This window comes from Tenebrio molitor, chromosome 6 (assembly GCF_963966145.1).
Source record: "Tenebrio molitor chromosome 6, icTenMoli1.1, whole genome shotgun sequence".
NCBI lineage: Eukaryota > Metazoa > Arthropoda > Insecta > Coleoptera > Tenebrionidae > Tenebrio > Tenebrio molitor.
Window position 1 is genome coordinate 19,457,918 of NC_091051.1, and position 25,691 is coordinate 19,483,608.

At 34.0% G+C, this 25,691-nt stretch overlaps 1 protein-coding gene and 1 long non-coding RNA gene across 4 annotated transcripts in view; one reads left to right on the forward strand and one right to left on the reverse strand.

The window, feature by feature from the left end:
• Positions 1–25,691, reverse strand: part of LOC138133771 (uncharacterized) — a 285,987-nt gene that overhangs the window by 177,784 nt on the left and 82,512 nt on the right. The window lies entirely within an intron of this gene.
• LOC138133606 (uncharacterized) lies at positions 18,234–18,998 on the forward strand. The gene is made up of 2 exons (XR_011160431.1): positions 18,234–18,532; positions 18,642–18,998. It is a non-coding gene; the product is annotated as an uncharacterized lncRNA (long non-coding RNA).

The following is a 25,691-nucleotide window of genomic DNA, read 5'->3' on the forward strand; positions in this document are numbered from 1 at the left end:
CCATATCATCTTCATCTACTGCACTTTATGAATCTCCCAATTCTACTCCTAAAAGTAGTAGAAGTACCGGCTTTAGAATGAAACAACCACAAATTAATAATGTCATTTCAAATATACGATCTTATGAAGGTTAATTTATTACATAGGTACGAGTACATACACAGTTATGGATGTTTAATGTGATGTTGATTTGCAGATGGTGGACAAAAAGCTGCTTGCATCACTAATGCAATTTTATTTATGATTGCAAAAGATAACCTGCCATTAAACACTACTGAACATGAAGGTTTTCGATATCTAATGCAAAATCTAGTTCCACTGTATAAAATACCACGACGTAAAATGATTACTCAATTGATGGAAGAAAAATATAAATTGCTTTCTACATTTCAAAAAGCAAAGTTATCAGAAGCACATTATATTACAATCACATGTGATGTGTGGACTGATACTATGAATACAATAAGCTATTTGGGAGTAACAAGATGAGTAACAAGATGAAATTACATTCTGTTACCATAGGAGTGACTGAATTACGTGACAAACATACAGCTGAGCATTTAGGGCAGTGGTTATCTAACATTTGTCAAGGATGGCATATATGTGAAGAAAATGTTGTGACTATAGTTACTGATGGAGGTGCAAACATTGTCAAGGCTGTATCTGACTTTTTTGGAAAAGCTAAACACTTGCACTGTTTTGCACATTTGCTAAATTTAGTAGCTACACAAGCTTTAGCAATAAACGGCATTGAATTAATATGTATGAAAGTGAAAAACATCATAACATTTTTCAAACATTCTGTAACTGCATATGATGACTTAAGGAAGTCAACCTCTTTAAAATTGGTGCAGTCAGTTATTACGAGGTGGAATTCAACATACTTGATGTTGGAACGGTTTGTAATTTTGTATGAACATGTAGTAACAGTTCTTTTAAAACATCCATAATCACCTCCTATTTTATCAGCAGCAGAAATTGATCTAATAAAAGATGCTGTGACAATAATGAAACAATTTTTTACAATTACAAAAGAACTTTCTGGTGAGAGTTACATTACCGCTAGCAAAGTTATTCCATTAGTGAACTGTCTCAAACAAAAAATTGAACTGACTGAAACACATTCAGAAACAAGTATGTTGCTGAAACAAAATATTCTTCAACAAATATTGAAAAGGTTTGGTACTATTGAAAACGTAAAACTTCTGTCTGTTGCAACGCTACTAGACCCACGTTTTAAGAAGATACATTTCACATGTGCATTGCCATGTTCAGAAGCTGTACAAAGAGCAACATATTTTATGCGTGAAGCAGATAATAAGCAAGTCACGATTTCTGTAAAACAACAGGAAGAAATCCATAAACCCGACGAAACGATCATCAACAGCGATAGTCTGTGGGACTACCACAAACAACTTGTCAACAAAGTCAACAATCGCGAAAATTCAGTTGGTAGCAATACCATGCCAACTGAACTAAAAATTTTTTTAGACCAACCCCTAGTCGACATTAATACAGATCCACTAGAATACTGGCAAATCAACAGAACATCCTTTCCTAAACTTTTTAAGGTAGTTGAAAAGTATTTGGCAGTAACAGCGACGTCGACGCCATCAGAGAGGCTTTTCTCTCGCGCTGGCAATATAATGACGGAATCGAGAAACAAGCTAAGTCCAGAACACCTCACTCAATTACTTTTCTTGAATTCCTTAACTGTGACAGATTGGCATATCTAACAAATAAAAGTTAATCCTCTGCGTTTAATTGTTCTTTTTTTAAATTCACATATTTCATTTTGAAACGATTTTCATAGAATCGATTTTTTACTTGACGATTCAAGATCGATTCAAAAATCGATTTTATTCGTGCAATCGAACATCCCTAGCGTGAGCGTGAGGGGTAACAAATTGCAGCGCTCCTGGTGGCAAATCTAGAAAAAGCATGTAAAACCAGCAAATTCAAACATAAATTAAATGTTAAATGTTTGGTGTTTAAAAATTTAGTTGTCATTCAGGCTAACTGAATTTTTTAGATTTTTTAAATTTTAAATTTCGTTATAACCTGTTCAAAATTCAAAGTGATTGACTCTGTAATTCAACTACAGTTGGTTGCAAAAAAACGGGAACTGTCAGAATAAAATTGACACATTTTTACGATTTGTTCATAGTGTGGAACGAATTAATTGACAAATGAACAAAATCAGATTTTCAGTAGGAAAATTTTCGTTTCCCGTTTTTTTGCAACCAACTGTACCACGTGAGCAACAATTACTGTTTGAGTTGATGGGTGACTTACAAACTTTTTTGCGTCCGTTGGCTGCTAAATTTATCACAACCGCAAGTGATTTGACAGGTCGCCGGTTATGTCATAGGAAGCAACGGTTTATTGAAAAATGAGTTTTTAGAAACAAACAAGTTAGTGTAGAAAAAGGCATTTACCTACTCCAATACTCCCAATAACACTGTGCAACAAAAAAATGTTTAAGTTAATTTCTTTTCTTCCTACACTATGGTAAAATTGAATTTTACCGTCTCCATAGCACTGACCTCTATAACATGGACTGCGTGTGCAGTGCTCCCTGCCACAGTAAAAGTGAAGCTACAAAGTCGGCCATCTTTGTAGTCTCACATTGGAAACTTTTAGTTTTACACCAAAATACTCTTGGCAGCAGATTTAGTGTCATGATTCTGTCACTCGTTCTGTTGAGTTCCCTGATTTCTTATTTGTGATTTTATTCGTGGTTTCTGTAAATTTGGTCACAAAAACATGGTTGAGTTATATCTGAATCATCTCCATCAACGAGCACGACCACGCCTGTCAACGTCAAACGTCAGTGAAAAGCAGGACAGAATTCAGTTAACTGGACAAAAAGAAAGTTACTAAAAATTGAGACTAGCAATATGGCCGACAGGTCGACTTTTCTGCTTCAGTTTTGAAACATAGCATCCTCGGTCCATGTTATAGAGGTCAGTGCTCCATAGGGACGAGAAAGTAGGTACGGCTAGCCTTGCAAAAAAAAAACAGAAATGGATAGGCAGTAATTTTTTTTTTTTTACTCTTTTCAATAGAGGGCGCTGCAATAATATGTTAAATTAAATATCCCTAAAGCTCGCCTGTGTACATTTCATCTTTGAGCCTGGAAAAATGTCACTTTACCGCCTAGGTCTACAATATACTACAGTCGAACTTCCATAACTCGAACCTTCGGTAATTCGAATGTTTCGATAACTCGAACAAATTTGTTGGCAATAGCGGAAAGACAGTATTTTATACGTAATTTTAACTCGATAATTCGAACTTCGATTACTCGAATTTCTCGATAACTCGACAGCATAAGACGTACTTCTTACTCGATAAGTCGAACTTTTCCTGGAAATTTGTGTCTTATTTCGCAGAATTTTTTACAGTTTAGGTTCGCGCCACCAAGACAAAACAAAGGTATCAAAGAACGAGCAGTTTGCATTTGATTTTACATCAGTAAAAGTCAAAAGTGTATATCAAGTAAAACTGTGCTAATACATACATACAGATTATTTGAATAATCTTGGTTTAGTGTGGTTAGTGTTTCAATTCAGCAAGATATGCCTCCTAAGCGAGTAATAAAAACATTGTCAATTCAGGACAAATTCAATTTAATTAAAGACGTGGACAGTGGTTTTAAGAAAAAGGACATTGCAATAAAGTACGGTGTACCAAAGAGTACGGTTTCAACGATTTTAAAGAACAAAGAAAAAGTTATTAAGGCAATCGAAGAGGTTGCTGTTAGCCAAAATTGTAAAAGACTGAAAAAAGGAACATTTGAAAACGTGGATAGAGCCGTTGTTGACTGGTTCAAAGCTACAAGAAGTCAAAACATACTTGTATCGGGAGCATTAATTAAGGAAAAGGTTTTAGAACTTGCGGGTCGTTTAAGAGAAAATATTTCTATATAAATAAAATATAAATATTTTTTTTTATTTCAGTTCGATAACTCGAATTCTTGATATCTCGAACTATTTTTAGTGGCAGATGACAGTTCGAGTTATCGAAGTTTGACTGTATTATGTTTTTGGCCTCTTTTGGTTAAAACAAGTATATCCGTAGAAGATTTTGTCATAGTTACTGGCCTATCATATATTTTTTATGAAATATACGTTTTCGCACATTTTAGGCATGTGTAATTTATACTTTTAATAAATATTTCAACTATGTATTTTGTTTTTTGGTAGGTATCTCGAGTTGGTCTCTAGGACGCTTTTTATCGTAATTTGAATAGTGCACTACATCAGAAAAAACTCGGGAAAAACACAACCGATAAACCCCACAATTTCTTGCATATTCGTTACTAGGTTGCCATAAATTTGGTCAGGTTGGAGGCTATGTGGTTTCTGGTGGCAAACAAAAGATATCCCAAAAATGTAAGGCAGCAAGTTAATTGTAACAGTTTCTAGTTTCACACAACATGAAAAACGTTACTTCCCTAAAAGTTCGAATTCTAGGGAGTAATTTATTTTTGACACGAGAGTATCTATCATTATTTTCTTTCATTTCCAAAATGACCACGCATTCGATATTTATCTGTTCACGTTCCCCAGATTGTTTTTGTTATAAAGTAACGCTTAAGGTATAAGGTTATACAGGGTGATTCTGAAATAAGTTTGGAAAAAAAATGTGGAGTATCCTTGACACAAAATAATTCTGCGTAAATGACTTTTGGAGGTGAAATCAAAAAGATGGAAATTACCCTATATCCTTGTATTTCCAACGCCTATGAGTAGGGAAAATTTGTCCGAATTTGTTCACTTCATTAGCAACCATTGTTACATCAACTCCACAATAAAGTCGTAGGTACAAGCACACTGCTTTGTAAATGTTTCTATGGAATTGATCGAGAGGAGTAAGGTTATGTTTGTGACTGACGGGCACCTTTGATTATTATTGTTGCTAAACTACCAAGATAATCAGGTAATCACCTTTAATTCAGCAGCGTACTAGGAATTTTGACCAAATTTTCAATCATTTGAATCTCGAAAACGAAAAAACTTTTATAAGAAAAATTTTTTGTCAATGATTTCTTCTCATCATCACCAATTACCGTTTTTTTTTTCCAAACTTATTTCAGAATCACCCTGTATACCGGGACATTTTTTTAACATTGAACATAGCCCATACTTATTCCCTATGTTCAGTTTTAAAAAACACAGGTCAATGCATGTATGTAATCACGTAACCAAGGTAACGAAAATAAGTACTTGACAGTTTCACAAAATGGTCAAGTTGTTTGAAGAAGAAATACACATAATGCAGTTATTCTATGCCAATCAGAGCATTAGAAATGTGCCTGACATTTCCAATGCAACACATGATAGACCATCAATCGGAACAATTTTTAACATTATTTAAAAATCTCTGGTGTTCGGTATAGTTGGTTGCATAGCAACTCACAATGCATTGACCTGTGTTTTTTAAAATTGAACATAGGGAATAAGTGTGGCTATGTTCAGAGTTAAAAAAATTTCCCGGTATACCATTCACGATGTTTTTAAGTGGAGGCTATGATTTCATTTTTTAACGTTGGATACATGTTTGATTTCTGTCATTCCCTAATTTTCCTGATGAATACCCTAAATTACTTCAACAAATTTACCAATGTATGACGAGATTTCGTTATGTAGATACCGTTGGTCAAAAAAATGGTAGTGGAGCCAAAAAAAAGGACATCTGACGTTGTAGCGGATGTTGCAGCAAGAATCGAGGAGACTGAACTTTTATATGGAAGTTGCCAGAAGATTTAGATGGAAAGAATTCACACGTTTTACGATGATCGAGGGGTGCAATTTCCCCCTTGAAGTCCGGATCTAACTATCCTAGATTATTTTATTTTCCCGCACCTCAAAAACACCGTTTTTAAAAGTAATCCTAACAATCTTGAAGAACTGGAAGAGGCAATTGTGAATGCATGCAACTCTGTAACTGTTCAGATGTTGGAAAATGCGTTTGAAAATATGAGCCGGGGGAGAACACTTTGAACATTTTCGATGACCGTCATTGAAACTGCATTGTTTTCTAATGCAGGGATCTCCAAACTTTTAAGCCTAACGGCCACACTGACTCTTCCACTAAGTCCCAAGCCAAGACCTAGCTAGCCCATCATACTCGTACAACATACTATATTTTGGAATTACATTCGCACAATTTTCATTTCGGGACTAGCCGGCGAGTATCTATGGAGCAGGCCGCGGGGGGTGGACTCCCTTCCGTTCCCAATTTCCATTGGTACTTACGGGCAAGTGTCAAGGACATTTCATTGCAACGGAGATAGCCGATGCGCGTGCTGTGCGTTACGTATTAGAGAGTTTTCGCGTTACGTTTTTCAGATAACCGTGTAAGCTAACGCCGGTAATAGCGTAACCGATTCATTATTAGAGAGTTATTGCAAGTTCAAATGGCAACGAAACCTTAATAAGGGAACCTTATTTTGACAATTGCGCATGCGCAGAATGAAAAACGAATAGCGGAACTTTATTAAGATTTAACGTGTGACTTTAATTAGGTTGTTATAAAGTCGACCTTATTTTCCTACCTTAACGTTAGAATTCTATAGCTTATGCAATTTGACAACACGTCAAATAAAAATTTAAATTTTGATTGACATTAATTTATCGATTAAATATTAAAATGAACATTAGAAAAAGATTAAGATTCACGAGTGACGACGATATAATTTTACTAAGAGAAATTGTATCCAACAATTCTCTGGAGAACCTAGAGAATTGGAAACATGTACAAATGGCAGTTGAAAAAATTACTACAAAAAATTTTACAATAAGATCTTTGAGGGAGCATTTGCAACGAATGTTAGCAATTTGGAGGCAAAAAGATAAAATCGACAAGATAAGGTAAGTACGACCACCTGCCAAAGTAATTTCTTTAGCATGGTAAAAATCAGATCAAAATGAGTACGTTATATTCGTATAATTTAAGATCCGGAACGGAGGATGTATATTCTGAAAAGGACCATTTGTTGCAAGAAATCGAGGATTTGTATAAAAATTTAGGCCCATCATCAAACAAAAAGAAACGTAAAGAGTTATCATCTGAAGAAATTAGCAATAAAATAGGAAAAGACATGAGGGATCGTATCGCATTTGAATTTTATTGTACTGAATTAGAAGAATCTCATACCATTAACAACGGTGATGAGAATGAGAATGTTAATGCAGAAAATAATTTCACCGCTGAACTACATGAAATAGACGCTGGGGTGAATTTTACTCAAAATCCTATTAATTTAATAGAAGATAATAGATGTATAAATTCTAATGTCCATACCACTAAATGCCAAGAATCAACATTTGAAACAAATAATGAAACATCAAGAATTCCAACTAAAATACTTGGTCCAAACAGGAAAAGAAAAAACAGAAACAATTATTTGAAGAAAAATGCGTTGGAATATTTGAACGATAAAGGTGAACGGGAACATAAGTTGCGAGTTAGAACTGGAAGAGCGAAAATTACTGTTGGCTGAAAGAAAATTAAATTTGGAGGAAAGGCGCTTAAATTTCGACATTGAACAAAAGACAGAAGATAGGAAACTTTTGAATGATGTATTAGAAAGTCAACTCAAAGTTATACAAGTGCTTTCAAATCAGTTAAATTGTTTTGGAAAATTCTATTCGAATTCAAGTGATCATCAGAGTTCACAGTAGTTTAATTAAAAAATATTTTTCACATTTAGAATAAAATTAAATAATTTTTATTTCAACTTTTTTAACCCAAATACACCTCTAATGGTGGAATTGACTAGCCACCTTTTGAAACCCCCATTCAACAGCTATTCTCAGAACCTTCATAGAATTGTTAAAGTTTCTTTGAATCTGAAGCAAATTTCCTCCAGTAGGTATATGGACCAAGAAGCAACTCTCTGATACCATAAGCTGCGTCTCCATATAATACATAACTTTCATGTTGAAAACGAGCGACTTCTACCAGTTCTTGGTATAAATTTGACTCTCTGAACATACCAGCATCATGTCTTCTACCTGGCCAAGCACCTTTAAGATTAACAATGAGTCCATCAGGACATAAAACAGATTGGTATTTTACACAGTGACATCTCTTGTGTCCAGAGTAGTATTGATCTTGGTCCACTGAAGGTCGACAAATTTGTCTAGCGGTTCCATCTATGAAACCCCAGCAATTAGGCACTGCTGCTCCCTTTTCGTGAATTGCAGCTGCATACTGCCTTAATCTATTATGATTCAACCACTGCAGATTGTTTAAATTTTCTAGTAATGCACCTTTATTTGCTAAAATAATGTTGGCCGTATGTGATGCAATTTGCGATAAGAACTGCGAAGACAAATGGAATAGAGTCGTTAGGTCTTGCCAACGATTTGGATACGCTAAGCGTCTTAATAAAATTGCCAAAGCTGTTGTCCCTTCGACGACATTCCTACTTTCGGTTCTTATAAGATTTGGAATTTCCAACAGTCTGGCCAGTATTGGAATATTTTGTTTTTCAAATCTAAAATTTCCTTTAGCTTCTTCATTACTAATTTCATTGAGATTAAAACGTAGATTGGGGTGTTGTCCAATTCCACGATTCAGGATAATATGTAGTATAGCATTCTCAACATCTTGATGATCACCCCCACCCAATATTATTGGTTCCAAAACTTGTTCCATTTGAAACTTTAAATTCACAAATATTATTTTTACTGTCATACAGTTTATCTATTTACGTCAGTTCAACGATCATATAGTTCATTTTTTAATGCTGTAGAAAAAGTCAGGCAGCCAAATATACACTTTCAATAGTTCACTAGATTCCTATTTCAATTTTGTAAATTACTTCAATCCATGATGCCATATGCCACAATAAATGCATTAATGTCAATTTGTGTCAATGTGTCATAGGTATTAATTTAAAGGCTAGTTTGGTCAAGGGTTTTTATACTTGATTATCGATGGGCTGCACAGAACAAATTATGTTCAACGAAAAAGTAAGTCGGCCTTATCTGTATTCGAAAAAACATGATTTTGAACATTTACAAACATGGCTATGATGAACATACGGAACTTAAGGTTGGGGATACGGTTAAACTAAAGAAGAGCAGATGTGGGAATTGGATGTGCGTATTGAAGTGACCGTGGAACAACTGATTATAAACCTTGAAGCTTGGAGAGTCAGTCTGATGACGATTCGGATTAACCGGAAGAATTCCAAGATGAGAGTTGATTTTTTAAATCCAAAATATGTCTGAGTTATCGTTAATTATGGTTTCTATTCACTAACTTACTGCTTTTTTATTCATGAATTCTAGATTAAACACATTATTAAACACGTTTTCTCATTTCAATTAAAGTTTTTACCGAATGTCAAAACCTTGTCAGACTGACGGAGATTTTGACAAACAGAATTTTTAGCGGCATCGTGGATCCATATCAATTAAAAATGAATTTAAGGTATCTAGACAGCCTTGATCACTGTATATTGGGTTGCCTGACTTTTTCTACTGCATTAAAAAATGAACTATAGTCACAAATGTACAAATAGCGTATTACTCTAATATAATTTTTGCAATAAATGCCATTTAGAACAACGCTATTTTGTCAACCTTACCCATATTAACGTCGACCGTAATAGGGTACACGTTAATTACCGTGCTTTGCAATAAGTCTCTATTACAATAATCGATTACGGTAATTGCTCGCGAATAACGTACCGGTTATTTTAACGGAACGTAACGCGAAAACTCTCTATTGTTATAGTATTTTTACCCCTAATAGAAATATTGACTAAAATCATAAATCACACCAACAAAGAAGCAGTTTACAATTCACTTACAGGTACCTACACTTACAGGTTAACCGGTCATTTTTGCCCCTTGGGTGCCACCAAATATTTGGCTGAGGTTATTTAACACCCCACCATAAATTACCGGATGGGATGCTTTAAGATCTGTTTCGTTGTTGGTGTGATTTATGATTTTGGTCAATATTTCTATTTGGGGTAAAAATACTATACTATACTACAACTTACGACCACGCTAAACATAGATAAAATAAAATACTATCGGATGCAAAGGAGACTACACATTTTATGGAAATGTATGCGCCACAACCCCACCGGCATTACAATTCCGCCGATAGTTTTAGATGACTCATAATAAGACATTTTTCCTGACTTATTTAATGTTAGAGGATTAATTGTTAAAATGAATAATTACTTTTTTGATCAAAAAGAAAAAACTTTTGAAACTTTTAATTTACAAAACTATACCTATCTCAAAATTGCCCAACTTTGAATTAGAAAAAACTTTACATAAACATGTAATTGGTTATGTTGCCGCATAGATTGCCAAAAATGTTAAAAACCTAAAATGCGACATTTCTAAATAAAGTACTGTCATGCTGAATTTATAAAAAACATTAACAAAATTTACAACACTTCAAAAATAGTTCTGGCCAATATCAGTTCAACTTCAAATATTAAGCAAAAAATAGTTAGTATAATTCCGTATCACGTTAAATTCAATTTTACAAGAAAAAAATAGATGATGCAAATAGTAGGTAGGTATATGTAATTTGCAGTGAAACAATATCAGTCCACAAAGAATACAATATTAAACGTCATTATGAGACTAAACATTCTCAGAATTATTCCACATTTATAGGAAGGTATACCTTTAATCATTTGTTGAACAAAGCAATGGAAAATGGTGTAAATTCGTGTAATTTGCTGTTTTTTAGGTGGTGATCCATTATTAGTCCCTGTTGATGCACAGAATTCAACGAAGGCGAAGAATCCGTGGCAGAACCAGAAGATACATTGCATCATGTTCGAACAGTAACAATAGACGATGGAATGAACCAGAAACAATGTTGTTTTTGGCTCTAAGGATGAAGCGTAAAGATAAACTGAACAGTAAATCGCACCTGAAGAAAGCTTTATTCAAAGAAATGGTTTCTGAATTAAATGTAAAGGGATATCATTTTACACCCTTGCAATGTGAGAACAAATTGAAAACATTGTCAAATAGATACAATGAAATAGTTGACCATAACGCCAGAACTGGGCAGGAACGCAAAGACTGGATATAAACACGGTTATTATAAATGTTTGCAGTTCAAGTCGACCATGAACTTGTACCGCCTTGTTTCGGTTATGTACTGTATGCCTAGTGGAAACTTTGAATGTTGGCATGAGTGACCTCCTGATCAACAGAAACTGTAAAAGTCACTGTCAGTGTCAAGTCACTGATTGCCGCTTTTATTGTTTGGTTTTTTAGAGAGCGGATTTATATGCGACCAATTTTGATGAAATATGCGCATATAGCGAGTGACTGACGAAAAACCATTGATGCTGTATCTTGTTTATTTTTTATCCGATTATAATTTTGAAAACACTTGAATGCCAACTAAATTTTAAAAAAATTCTTGCGTCCAGTTTTTGACAAATGAACGCCAACTTGTTTTTTTTTCAAATGTATACTGTATATACAGTGCATTTTTTTTAACTGTTGCCATAGAGAATTGCATGGTAAAACTTATACCCCCTGTTAACTTTTGTTCTGATGAAAATATTCAAACCATTTTTGGAACAAAGTTTGAAGATTTTTTAAACTATCGGATAGATTACAATTCAATATCCTAAACTGTCGAAAAAGTTGTGAAAAAAATATTTTCTAGCGCGCCGGAATAATAGTACGTCGAGCGGCCGCCAGAATAGCGTCCGTGTCGGCTCAACCAGCACCTGACCATCTCCAGTTTTGACTTTTGTCACTTTCATTTAAAAAATAGCGAGATCTCCTGGAGGCTATGATTAAATGAATTAGCTTTTGGAAGGCAGAACATGTAAACATTTATTTATTTAAAAAAATAAAACGTTAACGCACAAATAACTCAACAAATTAACAGAAATTATTAAAAGAAATGTTCAAAGTGTTTTCCTTCGACTGCTAGACAATGTCCCAAGCGATCTTGAAAGTTTCTTCGCGTGTTATTCTTGCCCTTAATTCCTCCCCAGTTTCTGGTTGACCTCTTATGCGTTTTTTTAACTGTTGCTGTTGGGAATTGCATGGTACAAATTATACCCTCTGTTAACTTATGATCCACTGCAGATTTGGTGCGAATTTTTATTTTTTTTTAATAAATCATTAATAAGACTATGTAATGCATACTGTTTGAACAATGAACGACAAGCAGTTTTATTTTACTAATTTTACTCTTCAAAGTTGAAATTAATGAACGTAAATAATTTGACAAAACACGTAGTAGGCAATATGGGAACAAAAATTAGGTTTTATTTTTTTATTTATTATTTATTTTAATCATAGCCTCGAGGAGATCTCGCTATTTATTTTTTAAATGAAAGTGACAAAAGTCAAAAGTGGAGATAGTCAGGTCTCAGGTGCTTGTTGAGCCGACAGGAACGCTATTCTGGCGGCCGCTCGACGTACTATTATTCCGGCGCCCTAGAAATATTTTTTCACAACTTTTTCGACAGTTTAGGATATTGAATTGTATAGTCCCACAGAAACTCTAGTGGAATTCGACTTTGGTTATAAATTTATGTTTGTCACTTGAAAAATAGAATTTTATGGTGCAGCAATAATCCTACTTATAAATGCTAATGAGGGTTGTCAGTTTGGGGTTCGCAATGTTAGCTTCAGGCAGGGATGTTACAGGTAGTGGTAGTTGTATTTATGGCAAAGGTTATTACTTGATAATAAAATCTTATTCTTCCATTGTCGTTGTTAAATTTACAACCAAAGTCGAATTCCACTAGAGTTTCTGTAGGACTATAATCTATCCGATAGTTTAAAAAATCTTCCAACTTTGTTCCAAAAATGGTTTGAATATTTTGATCAGAACAAAAGTTAACAGGGGGTACAAGTTTTACCATGCAATTCCCTATGGCAACAGTTAAAAAAAATGCACTGTATATTTTTTTCAGTATTGCAGAGATTTGTTTTCTGAATATAAAAATGCAAAGAACTACTTTCGTGTCAAAAATGGATTACTCCCTAGAAATCGAACTTTTAGGGAAATAACGTTTTTCATGTATGTAACTAGAATTTTTAAAAGTTATTTTGAATGCCTAAGGTTGGTTATTTTGAATTGAGAGATTAAATCCAAATTAATATGCCGCCAGTAACCAAAATTGATTGTGAAACGAAAAATCATCTATCATAATCTATCGAGAAATTAGTCATTTGCAACTGTTACAATTAATTTGCTGTCTTACATTTTTGGAATATCTTTTGTTTGTCACCAGAAACCACATAGCCTCTAACCTAACCAAATTTATGGCAACCTAGTAACGAATATTCCTAAATCCTAGAGGGGAATCCATTTTTGACACGAGAGTATACGCATTCATTAAACAAAAATCAAGAAATTAAACTGTTAACCCTTTCTTGGGCCGCGGGAATATGTATTCCCACATCATATTCTCAGTACTTGGGCTCAAATGAATAGGATTTCCCACATCCATGGCCTACTAAATCTGAACTGCGCTGCGCTTATTACGGCCGTAACAAAGCTCGGATTTTCAATGGAGCTAACCGCTAACCTCAAAAAATGTACCCTTAACCAACTCCATCTGTTAGCGAAATGGAAAAGAAAAATGTAATTTGAATTGAAATTATCCAATCACAATCACATAACGTGTTTATTTTGTTAGGTTAACACTTTCTATTTTGTCATTTTGACGCAAAATAAATTTTCACGAATACGTTTCATGAACGTAAGAATACCTAATAATTACAATAATCAAATTATGAAACATATATATATATATATATAAAATAGAATTGCAAAATCTGAAAATGGATAGAGCACAGTAGAAAAATTAAAAGTAAAACTATCTATCTGCAGGAAGACAATACCTTTCTCGTAAGTTTATAATTTTAAAACCTTCCAACTTGTGAGTTTATTCTGAATGGATTTCGTTTTTATGTAATCTGTTTTTTTTATAAACAAATGTTTAAAATTGGTTTCATTACTACGTAATTGGATAATAACTTTACAAATTTTATCATTGTGTTTATCACAGGTAAATCTGGAATTCTGTATTAAATGTGGATGCAAAGTAGTAACCAGTGGTTGACAAAGATTTTTTGGAATTAAATATGATAACATTTGTGTGGCTATATTAGCCAAGTTTTTTAAAAGCCCCACAAATTTACAGACCCCACGGTCTTGAAGCCAAACTAATCGTAACAAGGGTCCTGGAGTTGCTGTAGATAATAAAGAAGAAACATGTATTACAATGAAATGTTTAATTTAGTTTTTGTTATAATTTTAAATTTTACCAATTTTGGATTTGGTTTGGAGGTTGCTGGGAATTTGAAATAACTGTTGTTATTTTCTCCACATGCAACGCACTATTTTCCCATGTTAGTACTTCAACCTTGATGAAATTCAATTAAATTATTGTGGCAATTTACTTGATTTGTAGTTTAATATCTTTAAAGAGATGGCGCTAGTTAAGGGTAGATTTTTTGAGGTTAGCCGAATCAGTCATTCAGCCATGACCAACTTCATTAAACTATGTTATGGCCATTCCAAATGTCGAAAAAAAGTAAACCAAATGACAACTCGATGATGGAGTGATGATGGACATAGACAACACAGTAAACCTATAGAACGCAAACTCCTATGCATTTTCCCCATTTTTTTGGAAACGCATCCACCACAAGCCGTCAGGGGACGCTGCCGTTTTATAAAAATAAAAATCGCGGAAACTTATGCCAAAATTTAAAAAATTATATTTTGACATATCAAGTCATAAGTACAAATTTACTATTGTGCGACTTTGCACCCTGCAAAGGAATTATAAACCATGTGGAACTCGCCATAGAATTAAATATCCCGGGCGTTTTATGGAATGGATTAAAAGACGGGTAACAAGCAGTTATCAACTTTGGAGCCTATGAAAGTGTAGGTATAACAGCTACACTCTGTGTGGACTTCATTTTACCAGCAAAGACTTCGGCACGAACGAATATGGCCGTAGATACCCTCGATACAACTTCCCTCCTTTTCCAGTCCAGACTTACTTCCAGTAATAGTAAAAAAATATTGATAATTATATTTCAACTGAAAACTATTTTTTATAGAATTTTCATCCGATCTACTGATCTACGATATTTCTACTGAAGACGCTATAAGTAAATTGTGTAAATCCTGTTTTATGTAGTAATGAAGATATAAATTCTTGTGGAAGTTTCAAAAAGAAAATGAGAAAAGCTGAGCATATTTAAAATTATAAAAAGGCAGAATGTTAATCCAAAATTCGGGCTGCAACTAGGGGCTGCAATGTACCGAAAACGTTACATGCAAAATTCGATGTCAAAATAAAGAGCAAAATTTTGAAGGTGAGGAAGCCATAAATCTCTGTTTGTCACAATTGAGGAAAAGAAATACCAAACCAAAATTTACAAAAATGCAATGGAAATGTATCGAAAAAAATTGAAAATAAAAACTTCAAAATAAATGTAGTCTTAATTTCATAAATAAATTATTTTGAAAATTAAAATGAATGAAAAAGCCAGGATATCCAGCTGGCTGTGTCTTATTTTGCACCTACCACAAGCCAGTAGATGGCGTCGGGACACAAAAAACTATGGGAGTTTGCGTTCTATAGGTTTACTGTGTTGTCTATGATGATGGAGATGAAGTGGCGATATCTAGTGAAATTTAGAATAACCACACATTTAAAAAGTTAAATATCAGGTTATGTTATATGCCATTTCATTGTCAAAAACTGTCAGTTTATACGTTTTCGTCGTGGAACTTGATCATTTCGGAGTAAAACGATGCAAGAATTACAGAATTCGAGGTTCTAAGACGATAACTTTCCTCTAAATACGTTTTTACACACGCAAATATGAAGGATCACAGCAAACCCGCGCCGAATCGGAATTTCGTCGTGGAACTTAAACATTTCGGAGTAAAACGATACAAGAATTACAGAAATCGGTTTTAAGACGCTAACTTTCCTCTAAATACGTTTTTACACACGCAAGTATGAAAGATCACAGCAAAACCGCTCCGAATGGGAATTTCGTCGTGGAACTTGATCATTTCGGAGTAAAACGATGCAAGAATTACAGAATTCGAGGTTCTAAGACGCTAACAAATTTTTCATGTTCCTGCCATAGTGTCATAAAAGCATAAACTGACAGTTTTTGACAATGAAATGGCATATAACATAACCTGATATTTAGCTTTTTAAATGTGTGGTTATTCTAAATTTCACTAGATATCGCCACTTCATCTCCATCACATGACCAACTTCATTAAACTATGTTAACGAATTTCTTTTCTAGTACCACAAATTTCCCGAAGAATCTCAAACCATTTAGCTCTAACTCCACTGTCGCTGGGAAATTCAAATAAAGGTTTTTCAGAATTGCCACAAATAATGCATTTAATGAGCATTTTCAGAGTTTTTTGATTGACAAAATTTCAAATTTGACGGCAATTTTACCTTGATGTCTAACAAACAGATGGCACCACTTCATCACTATCCATAACATACTTCCTACGAAGCGCATTTTAATGGAATTGGAATGGCCATAACATAGTTTAATGAAGTTGGTCATGCCACATCCATAGAGAAAATAAAATACTATAGAATGAAAAGTCCCTAATAAATTTTTGGAAAATCGTTTAGCGCACCCTCACCACACCGCAAGAGGGCGCAAATGTTTTAAAAAGTCAAAACTTTAAAATCAAAGTAATCTCAATAATCTAAAAATCAGTCAAAGCAGTGTCAATCTTTATGTCACTATCTTGTAATTCAAAATGAGGCTGTGTCACGTTCACAAATAATGTAGTACCGCTGCTAAGATTGCTAAATTTGTTGTTGAGAGAATCAAGCAAAATTTATATAGAAAACAATCAACAAATTGAAAGAAAAATTATACTTCAAGACCAAGAGATTACACCATTATTTGATACATCTCATCGTATTAAAGGAATTAGAAATTATAGTATAACAAAAGATTTGGTTTGGGAAGTAAACGAAGAAATTTTAAGTGTGATATTGGACCATATAGTGAAGGTTTATCTTTATGATTCAGCGTGGGGCGAATTAAGAGCCCTCCACAAAATTACGGACATGCAGATAAGATCCAAAAGATGTCCTATGCAACTCAAGTTTTGAGTCGTCATAATCATGATTAATTCAACTATCACGCTATTAGTTAACTGTGGTAATTTCTAATAACAATTGTTGTTAATAAACTAATATATATTTTAATTAACAGGTAGAACAAACCTAAATGATGAAGACTTGGAAACTGCAAAAACAATAACTTTTTTGACAAACTCTGATAATAATCTGGAGGGAGGGACATTTCGCCCACGTTGCGAGAAACCTCTTGCTTGTGGAGTTTACAAAAATCCGGGGCACACAAAATTTTGGCAGGAAGCAGTCGTACACTTACGCAATATGTACCTACTTTGGAAAAATTTTTGGATTAAAAAAACAGCACTTCCTTCCCTAAAAAAAATTGAATGAAAACATTGGAAGGATTTTTAGATGTATACTAAAATTTAGCAGAAAGTGGCAAGTGTGAGTTTTTTAGAGTTTGTAAAAAATGTTAATAAGATTCATAATATTTTCAAAATTATAGTCAGTAACATAATTTCGCCCGATAATATTAAAAGCAAAATTTTAACGGTAATTCAAACATAAGTACCTAATGTTAATTTTCCGTTCAAAATAAAATTGAAGATGAAATTATTGGTAAAATAATTCATTTAACCACATTTACATTAAGGGGTAAAATTTAATTTTAAGTGGTAGGATACGAGAACGGTAACATTTAGGAATAATATTTATAAAAATGAAGCAGAACTGTATCAAAAACGGTTGAAAATAAAATATCGAAAGTATTGCTGGCGTTTTAATTTGTTGTGAAAATTTGCGATGATAAAAAAAATTAAAGGAAAGGTAAACTCATCCAGTAGGCTGTGATTTTGCACCCTCACCAAGATAATAGATGGCGGTAAACGCTTTGTGCCCAAAAAATGTATAGGGAGTTTGCGTTCTATATGTTCTTATTTTGTCTATGGCCACATCCATAGACAACACAGTAAACCTATAGAACGCAAACTCCTATGCATTTTCCCTGTTTTTTTGGAAACGCACCCACCACAAGCCGCCAGGGGACGCTGCGGTTTTATAAAAATCATAGACAACACAGTTTACTGTGTTGTCTATGATAAAAATAAAAATCGCGGAAACTTATGCCAAAATTTAAAAAAATTATATTTTGACATATCAAGTCATAAGGGTCATAAGTAATAAGTTTACTATTGTGAGACTTTGCACCGGGCAAAGGTATTATAAACCATGTAGAACTCGCCATAGATTTCCAAATCCAATTAAATATCCTGGGCGTTTTATGGAATGTATTAAAAAGACTGGTAACAAGCAGTTATCATCTTTGGAGCCTATGAAAGTGTTGGTATAACAGCTACACTGTGTGTGGATTTCATTTTACCAGCAAAGACTTCGGCACGAACGAATGTGGCCGTACCCTCGATACAACTTCCCTCCTTTTCCAGTCCAGATTTACTTCCAGTAATTGTAAAAAAATATTGATAATTATATTTTAACTGAAAACTACTTTTTATAGAATTTTCATCCGATCTACTGATCTACGACATTTCTACTGAAGACACTATAATTGTGTAACTCCTGTTTTATGTAGTAATGAAGTAGAAGATATAAATTCTTATGATGTGAAAGTTTCAAAAAGAAAATAAGAAAAGCTCAGCATATTCAACTTCAATTCAATTCAATTTTAAAAAGGCAAAATGTCGATCCAAAATTCGGACTGTAATGAACCGAAAACGTATAAAACTTCATGCAAAATTCGATGAAAATAAACAGCAAAATTTTGGGTGAGGATGCAAGAAATACCAAACCAAAATTTATAAAAATGCAACGGAAATGTATCGAAAAAGATTAAAAATAAAAACCTCAAAATAAATGTAGTCTTTTAGTTTCATAAATAATTTACTTTAAATTAAAATAAATAAAAAAGCCAGGATATCCAGCTGGCTGTGTCTTATTTTGCACCTACCACAAGCCAGTAGATGGCGTCGGGGCACAAAAAACTATGGGAGTTTGCGTTCTATAGGTTTACTGTGTTGTCTATGGCCACATCTATCACGTGTCGTTACCTAGCGGAGATATCAGGAATCTCGAAAAAAAATATATCTGTATTACCGGCGTTCACATATTGATATTTATCACAATTGTAACCTGAAAATAGTGCATATGCGTTTGTCGAGAGCTCAGTTTTGCTGTATTTTGGGGAAAATTCAATGTAATTACCTGTCATGTCAAATGTAAGTACTATTGCTAGTTCTATCCTTTAGTCTAGTTAGTTGAGAAGTGATTTATGGAGAATTGAACCCTATTTACATTTGTTGTTATATTTTTGTTTTTTTTTATATGTGGGAAGGTGCCTTGCCATGGTTCACATAGGACTTAAAAAAATTGTTCAAATATTTTTTCCCAACTGATCTAATTATTATTAAATTATATTAATTTATCATATTAATTATTTATTTACTTGTCCCAGAAATATTTTAAAAATGACGAGGAGTTATTGGCTTATTATTATGGACTTCCATCGGATGAAATGGAGTCGGGTGAGGATGCTGACGAAGAATCAGAAGACGATTGCCCTGATAGCGCTTCCACATCTAGGACATGTACTCCCTCCTCAGTAGAATATCTATCTAGTCCTCGTCTACAATCGGCAGAAACAACACCAGTTACAACAAAGCACAGGAAAGGTCATCTGACACCAGTGGCAACATCTAGTATGACGAAGCCCTCCACATCCAGAAATTCAACCCAATCTCGTTCACTCTCATCGGAAATAAGACAGCAAGGAAAACTTTCTGTGACGCCGGTGTCCACCCCACTTGTAACAATATCAGCCTCTTCAAACACAAATTGTTTTGCTGAAGCTAATGAGGAAGATGTCTCTATGGATCAGTTACCAAAATCGCAGTTCAATGAGAAAGAGCTCCTTGGAGAAACTTGGACAGAATCCTTAGGAGTATACTTCCAAGAACTTAAAATTCCGGACATTACAAATCCACAACCAAAATATAACTTTTCAAAAACTGACAATGAACTAGCCTATTTCTCTAAAATTATGACTGATGATATGATTCAAGATATTGTTACATTTACTAATATCTATGCATCCCAAGAACGAACCCTTTTGGTGGGGAAAAAACAAGGCAAACGTGTTTTAAATTGGGTTGACACAACAAAAGAAGAAATTAAAGCTTTTTTTGGGTTACTCATTATAATGGGAATACATTTACTACCACATCTATCTAACTACTGGAGCAGTGATCCAATATTAGGAATAGAAGCTGTATCAAAAGTTATGACGCTAAAAAGATATAAGAAACTCGTAGAAACATTGCATTTGAACGACAATTATTTAGCTGTACCTAAAGGAGAAAAAGCGTATGATAAACTTCATAAACTTCGACCTCTTATTGATGCGCTAAACGAAAGCTCACTAAATGCATATCAACCTTCGAATAGACTTTCTGTTGACGAGTCAATGATACCCTTCAAGGGAAGGTCCAGCATGAAGCAGTACATGCCGAAAAAGCCAATGAAAAGGGGATACAAAGTTTGGTGTCTTGGCGACTCCACCACTGGATTCATAACTAAATTTCAAATATACACTGGCAAAGTACTAGATGCTAAGGCAGAGTATGGACTTGGAGAGAGAGTGGTAATGGATCTGTGCCAACCACTCATCAATTCGAAATGTCTTGTCGCTTTCGACAATTTTTTTACTTCTGATAAGCTGATGCGTATGCTACTCAATGATGGAATTTACTCAATTGGCACGGTAAGGACAGACCGAAAAGAACTTCCCAATATGTTGAAAACGAAAGAGAAACTAAGCAGAGGTGAATTTATGTTCAGTGTAAAGGGCGCCGTTGCAGCTACCAAATGGCAAGACTCTAAACCAGTTACAATAATCTCAACCGCTGCGAATCCTAAAACCACAAAATTAATCTCAAGGAAAAATAAGGACGGTTCAAAAAGTGAGGTTTATTGCCCAGAAGCTGTAGAAATTTACAACAGCATAATGGGAGGGGTTGATCGCTTCGACCACTACGTTAGACAGAGACAAAACAATTTAACGACGTTTTTTAACTGCAATGAAAGTGAAATTATAATTAAAACTTTTTGGGGCAATGTATTTTTATGACTTGAGAAGATTCTTTCAACATCTACCGAGGTAACAGTTTTAAAATAACTTATCAAAAGCGAAAATTCTACACCTCAATCAATTTCAAATTTTCCATTAAAAATTTCGTAAATGTCCTCAAGGATTTTGAAGCTGCTATTTTTGTCTAAAACGCATAAACATTTCTTCTTAATTGAATTACTGATTTTACCTGCAACTTTTGAAATATTGTCTTGTACTGACACTGATGGTCACTGATTTGCTTTCTGATGGTGACAGTGATGAAAGAATTTTACAAAATCAACTCCACCGCATCTGTTGAGAAATTAGTTGGAAATATCGTATGATCAAAATTTAATTTTTTATTAAGAACAACTCCTTTTTGGAAATTTTCTAATTACGTTAATTCCATTGATTCTTCTTTAAAGTCTTCTTTAGAAAAAATACTTAATTTACGTTTAACTGATTTACAATGGTGTTAGTCCACTTTACCGATTAGATTTGGTGGACTGGGAATTCGTCGCATTTCCGATATTTGCCTCCCTGCTTTCCTATCTTCAGTTCATGGTGTTAAAAAGCTTGTTTCTCAATTACTAAATTCAAAGGATAATGAGCTTATTATTCACCATTATGATGAAGCTTTAGAAGTCTGGGATGTAGAAAATGAGAACGAAAGACCAACAATTCCACAATTTCAGAAGAATTGGGATAATATCAATATCAAAAGAATAATTGACAATGACTTAATCTTTAATTCATCTAGGGACTTGGCTCGTTTTAAGGCTTTGCAATGCAGAGAATCAGGATCTTGGTTACATGCAATACCTTCTCCTAATATTGGTACTCTTTTAGATAACACTTCCTTCCAAGTTTGTATTGGTTTAAGATTGGGTTGTAATCTTTGTACACCTCATATTTGCAAATGCAATGCGAAAGTTGATGAAATTGGTATTCACGGTCTAAGTTGTTCCAAAAGCAGTGGTAGATTTTCAAGACACACTGAAATTAATTCTATTATCAACCGGTCTTTGACTTCTATTCATGTTAATTCAACTTTAGAACCAAACGGACTATCTCGTGATGACGGAAAACGCCCTGATGGGATGACTTTAGTACCGTGGAATAAAGGTCAACCTTTGGTTTGGGACGTTACTGTCGTAGATACACTTGCAGACAGTTACGTATTGAAAACATCTGAAGTCTCAGGTTTTGCCGTTGAAATGGCTTGCAAACGCAAACATAACAAATATCGTTCAATTATTTCGTCAAACTACATATTTAAAGGTTTAGCCTTTGAAACCTTAGGCCTTTGGTGCAAAGAAACAATAGATTTCATTAATGTCATCGGAGACCGACTTATCGCGGAATCAGGGGATTCAAAATCTAAGAAATTCCTTTTTGCGAGGATTTCCCTTGCCATTCAACGTGGAAACGCTGCAAGCATTCGGGGCACTTTTCCAGATTCCGCATTATTATCGGAAATTTTCGCATTGTAAATTAAAAATGTTATTTTTGAATAAAAGTCTTTGGATCAGGGTTGCCGTGGAATTAACAAGATATCTTATGTAATTGGGTTTATTCGCCTCGTTTATGATTAAATGAGTTCCTTGAGAGATTAGTGCTACTTTCAAGTAGGTACACATAAAAACTACGGTCAGTAGAAGTAAATATTTCTATAAAGTCGGTACAGGTTGCAAAGACACACTTGTCATTTGCAACAGCACTTTTATGGCATTAGTCATTTGAAATTACTTTAAAACTGTACTTATATGGAAAATATTCAACCCAAACTATGATTTTCTGGTCCCTTTGTGCCTTTATTTAGTTCAGAAATATGAAAAAAATGCTGTTGCAAATGACAAGTGTGTCTTTGCAACCTGTAACGAGTTTAGATGGTTTTTACACTTCATGGCTATCGCGATCCAAAAACTTTTTGAACATACAATACAATACATACAATACTTAATACACTATGTATTTACCTGGAATATTTTGCCTGCTTAAGCCGGCCACAATTGAGGAAACTGTGTATCCAAGATTATTGGACAAAGGACAGTTTATCCGCGACTCCAATTTTTGGACAAGTTTTATCGCGAGATAGATTTGTGTCAATTTTATCTTCTCTGCATTTCTCAGACAATGAATCTAACAGTAACGGTGACAAGTTGTACAAAATCACGCCGATAGTAACTCACCTGTTAGAAAAGTACAAAGCAGCGATGTATCCATTTGAAAAGATTTGCATAGATGAAAGCTTAATGTTATTCAAGGGAAGCCTCGCTTTCAAACAGTACTATCGCGGCCAAAATACTTTGGTCGTCACTTTTTGACACTTCAAATGTAAATCAAGTATTAATGTCAATATACATGACAATTTCAAATTATTCTTGTCAAAAATATGGCGCTTTCAGTTTTTGATAAATATAGAATCGTCTTACTTACTTCTGAAGGTTGTCTAAAACGCGACCACGTTGATCTTTTGCTTTTCAACCCTGCCTCCGCAGCTGGGATTTACCCCACCCGTATGACACTGATAGACTAAAATAATTTTGACAGTAGTAAAAAATAAGGATAAACATCCTAAAGTTTGCTTTACAATTGAATGTCATTTATGTCACATTGACGACCAAAGTATTTTGGCCGCGATAGTACATTCCGTCCAAACGTCATAGGTTTGGAGTCAAAGTTTTTGTATTATGTGACTGGGAAACAGGTTATACATATTCTAAAATGTAACTATTGTGGTGGGGGTACTGAAATAATTGAATTTAGCAGTAAAGTCGGAATATCTGGAAATACAGGTATAATTTGTTTCAAAATCAAAAATCCACCAACAGTGCATTCTACCTCGAAAATACAGTGTGGAATAAAATGATTTACATCTAGTTACCTTTGGAATTTTTGCACATGTAAATTTTCCTGTACCGCTCTACTTTTTTTTTAAGTGCCAAACTATTAGTTCTGTCAATAAATGTCATCAATCGAATTGACAATTGTTACAATTTACTAAATTGAATTAACAAACGTTGGTGGCCACTTTCAACACTAGCTGTGACTTGCTTTTGTAAGCTCCTTTTTAATTTCAATCTCTACTTTGCATTCATATCATCCCTTCGCAATAAATCACATTTGGAATTTTGGAATATTTTGAGGTTAGGCTTTCTTTTTTTTTTGTAGAGCGGCATTTCGTATTTTTACAAGGGTAATGCAAAGGTAACTAGATGTAAATCATTTTATTCCACACTGTATAACCGACAACGTCGCCGACTTTTGTTTTTAGTGTGTCTCCAATTGTCAGAAAAAAGTGGGGTTATGAAAGAAAACTGTTGGACAGTCGTTTTGGTCGTAGTTCATCGTGTTTTTTTTATTCTCATTTTATTATTTCACTCAAAAAGTATGATATGGTAGCTAAAACCTTTTTGTACATAATAATTATTTTGTGTTTCGTAAATAAACTCAACAGTTCAATATCAAATTTTGGCGGGAGGTTGAGGCAACCCAAAAAAATTAAACTTTTTCTAGGGATTTCTTTTTTTCTGCCAACATAATTCAACAGCTGGTGGATTTTTGATTTTGAAACAGATTATATAGTTGAATTTTTTTAATAAACAATTGTCAAAACGTTGTCTTGTTGGTATGAGCCAAACTGTGATTTTCATGATAATACGATTGGTCACATTGAGTGTCAACATTTTTTTATGTAACTGAGCCTGCGCCCTAACGAGCGAGAGTTTATTTCAAATTCGAAAAGGTTCCTCCTGATTTCTCATTAAATTTGTTTTGAAAATGAATTCACGGAAGAAAGGTACGGGAAGTGAAGTGAACATAACCTTAACCATGATTTGGTGTCAAATTGTTATACAGCTGGTCCATATGTCCAAATTTTAGGGTGGTACAGTATGGTTTTTTACTTCATTTTGACACTGACAATTGTTTATTAAAAAAATTTCACTATAGGTAGAGATATTTTCATATTTGGTGGCGGAAACAAAAGACTGAGAAATGTCACAAATTTGTACTGTCAGTGTCAAATTTCTCAAAGACGTTCGTGATTTCGACAGAAATGCAGCAAATTGGCAATAAGAAAGTTATTCATCGTCGAACTAGAGAAATAATTTGTAATACGTTTGATTATATGAGAATAATTTTTCCTTTTGAAGCACTGACAAAAATTGGTTTCCTGAGAATTTGTTTTTTCAATCTATTTAGCGAAAATTTAAATTTACCTAGACATTCCTTTTTACGGCGCTTATGAGAAATTTGACACTGACAAAACATTTTTGTGACATTTTTCAGTCTTTTGTTTCCGCCACCAAATATGAAAATACCTCTAGTATAGTCCATTTTTTAATCATAGCCCGATGGATCAATTAATAAGCAGAACAACTGTTACATTGCTATCTCTTTTCAACATAATGTAAAACAAGCTATTGGATTTTTGTACGT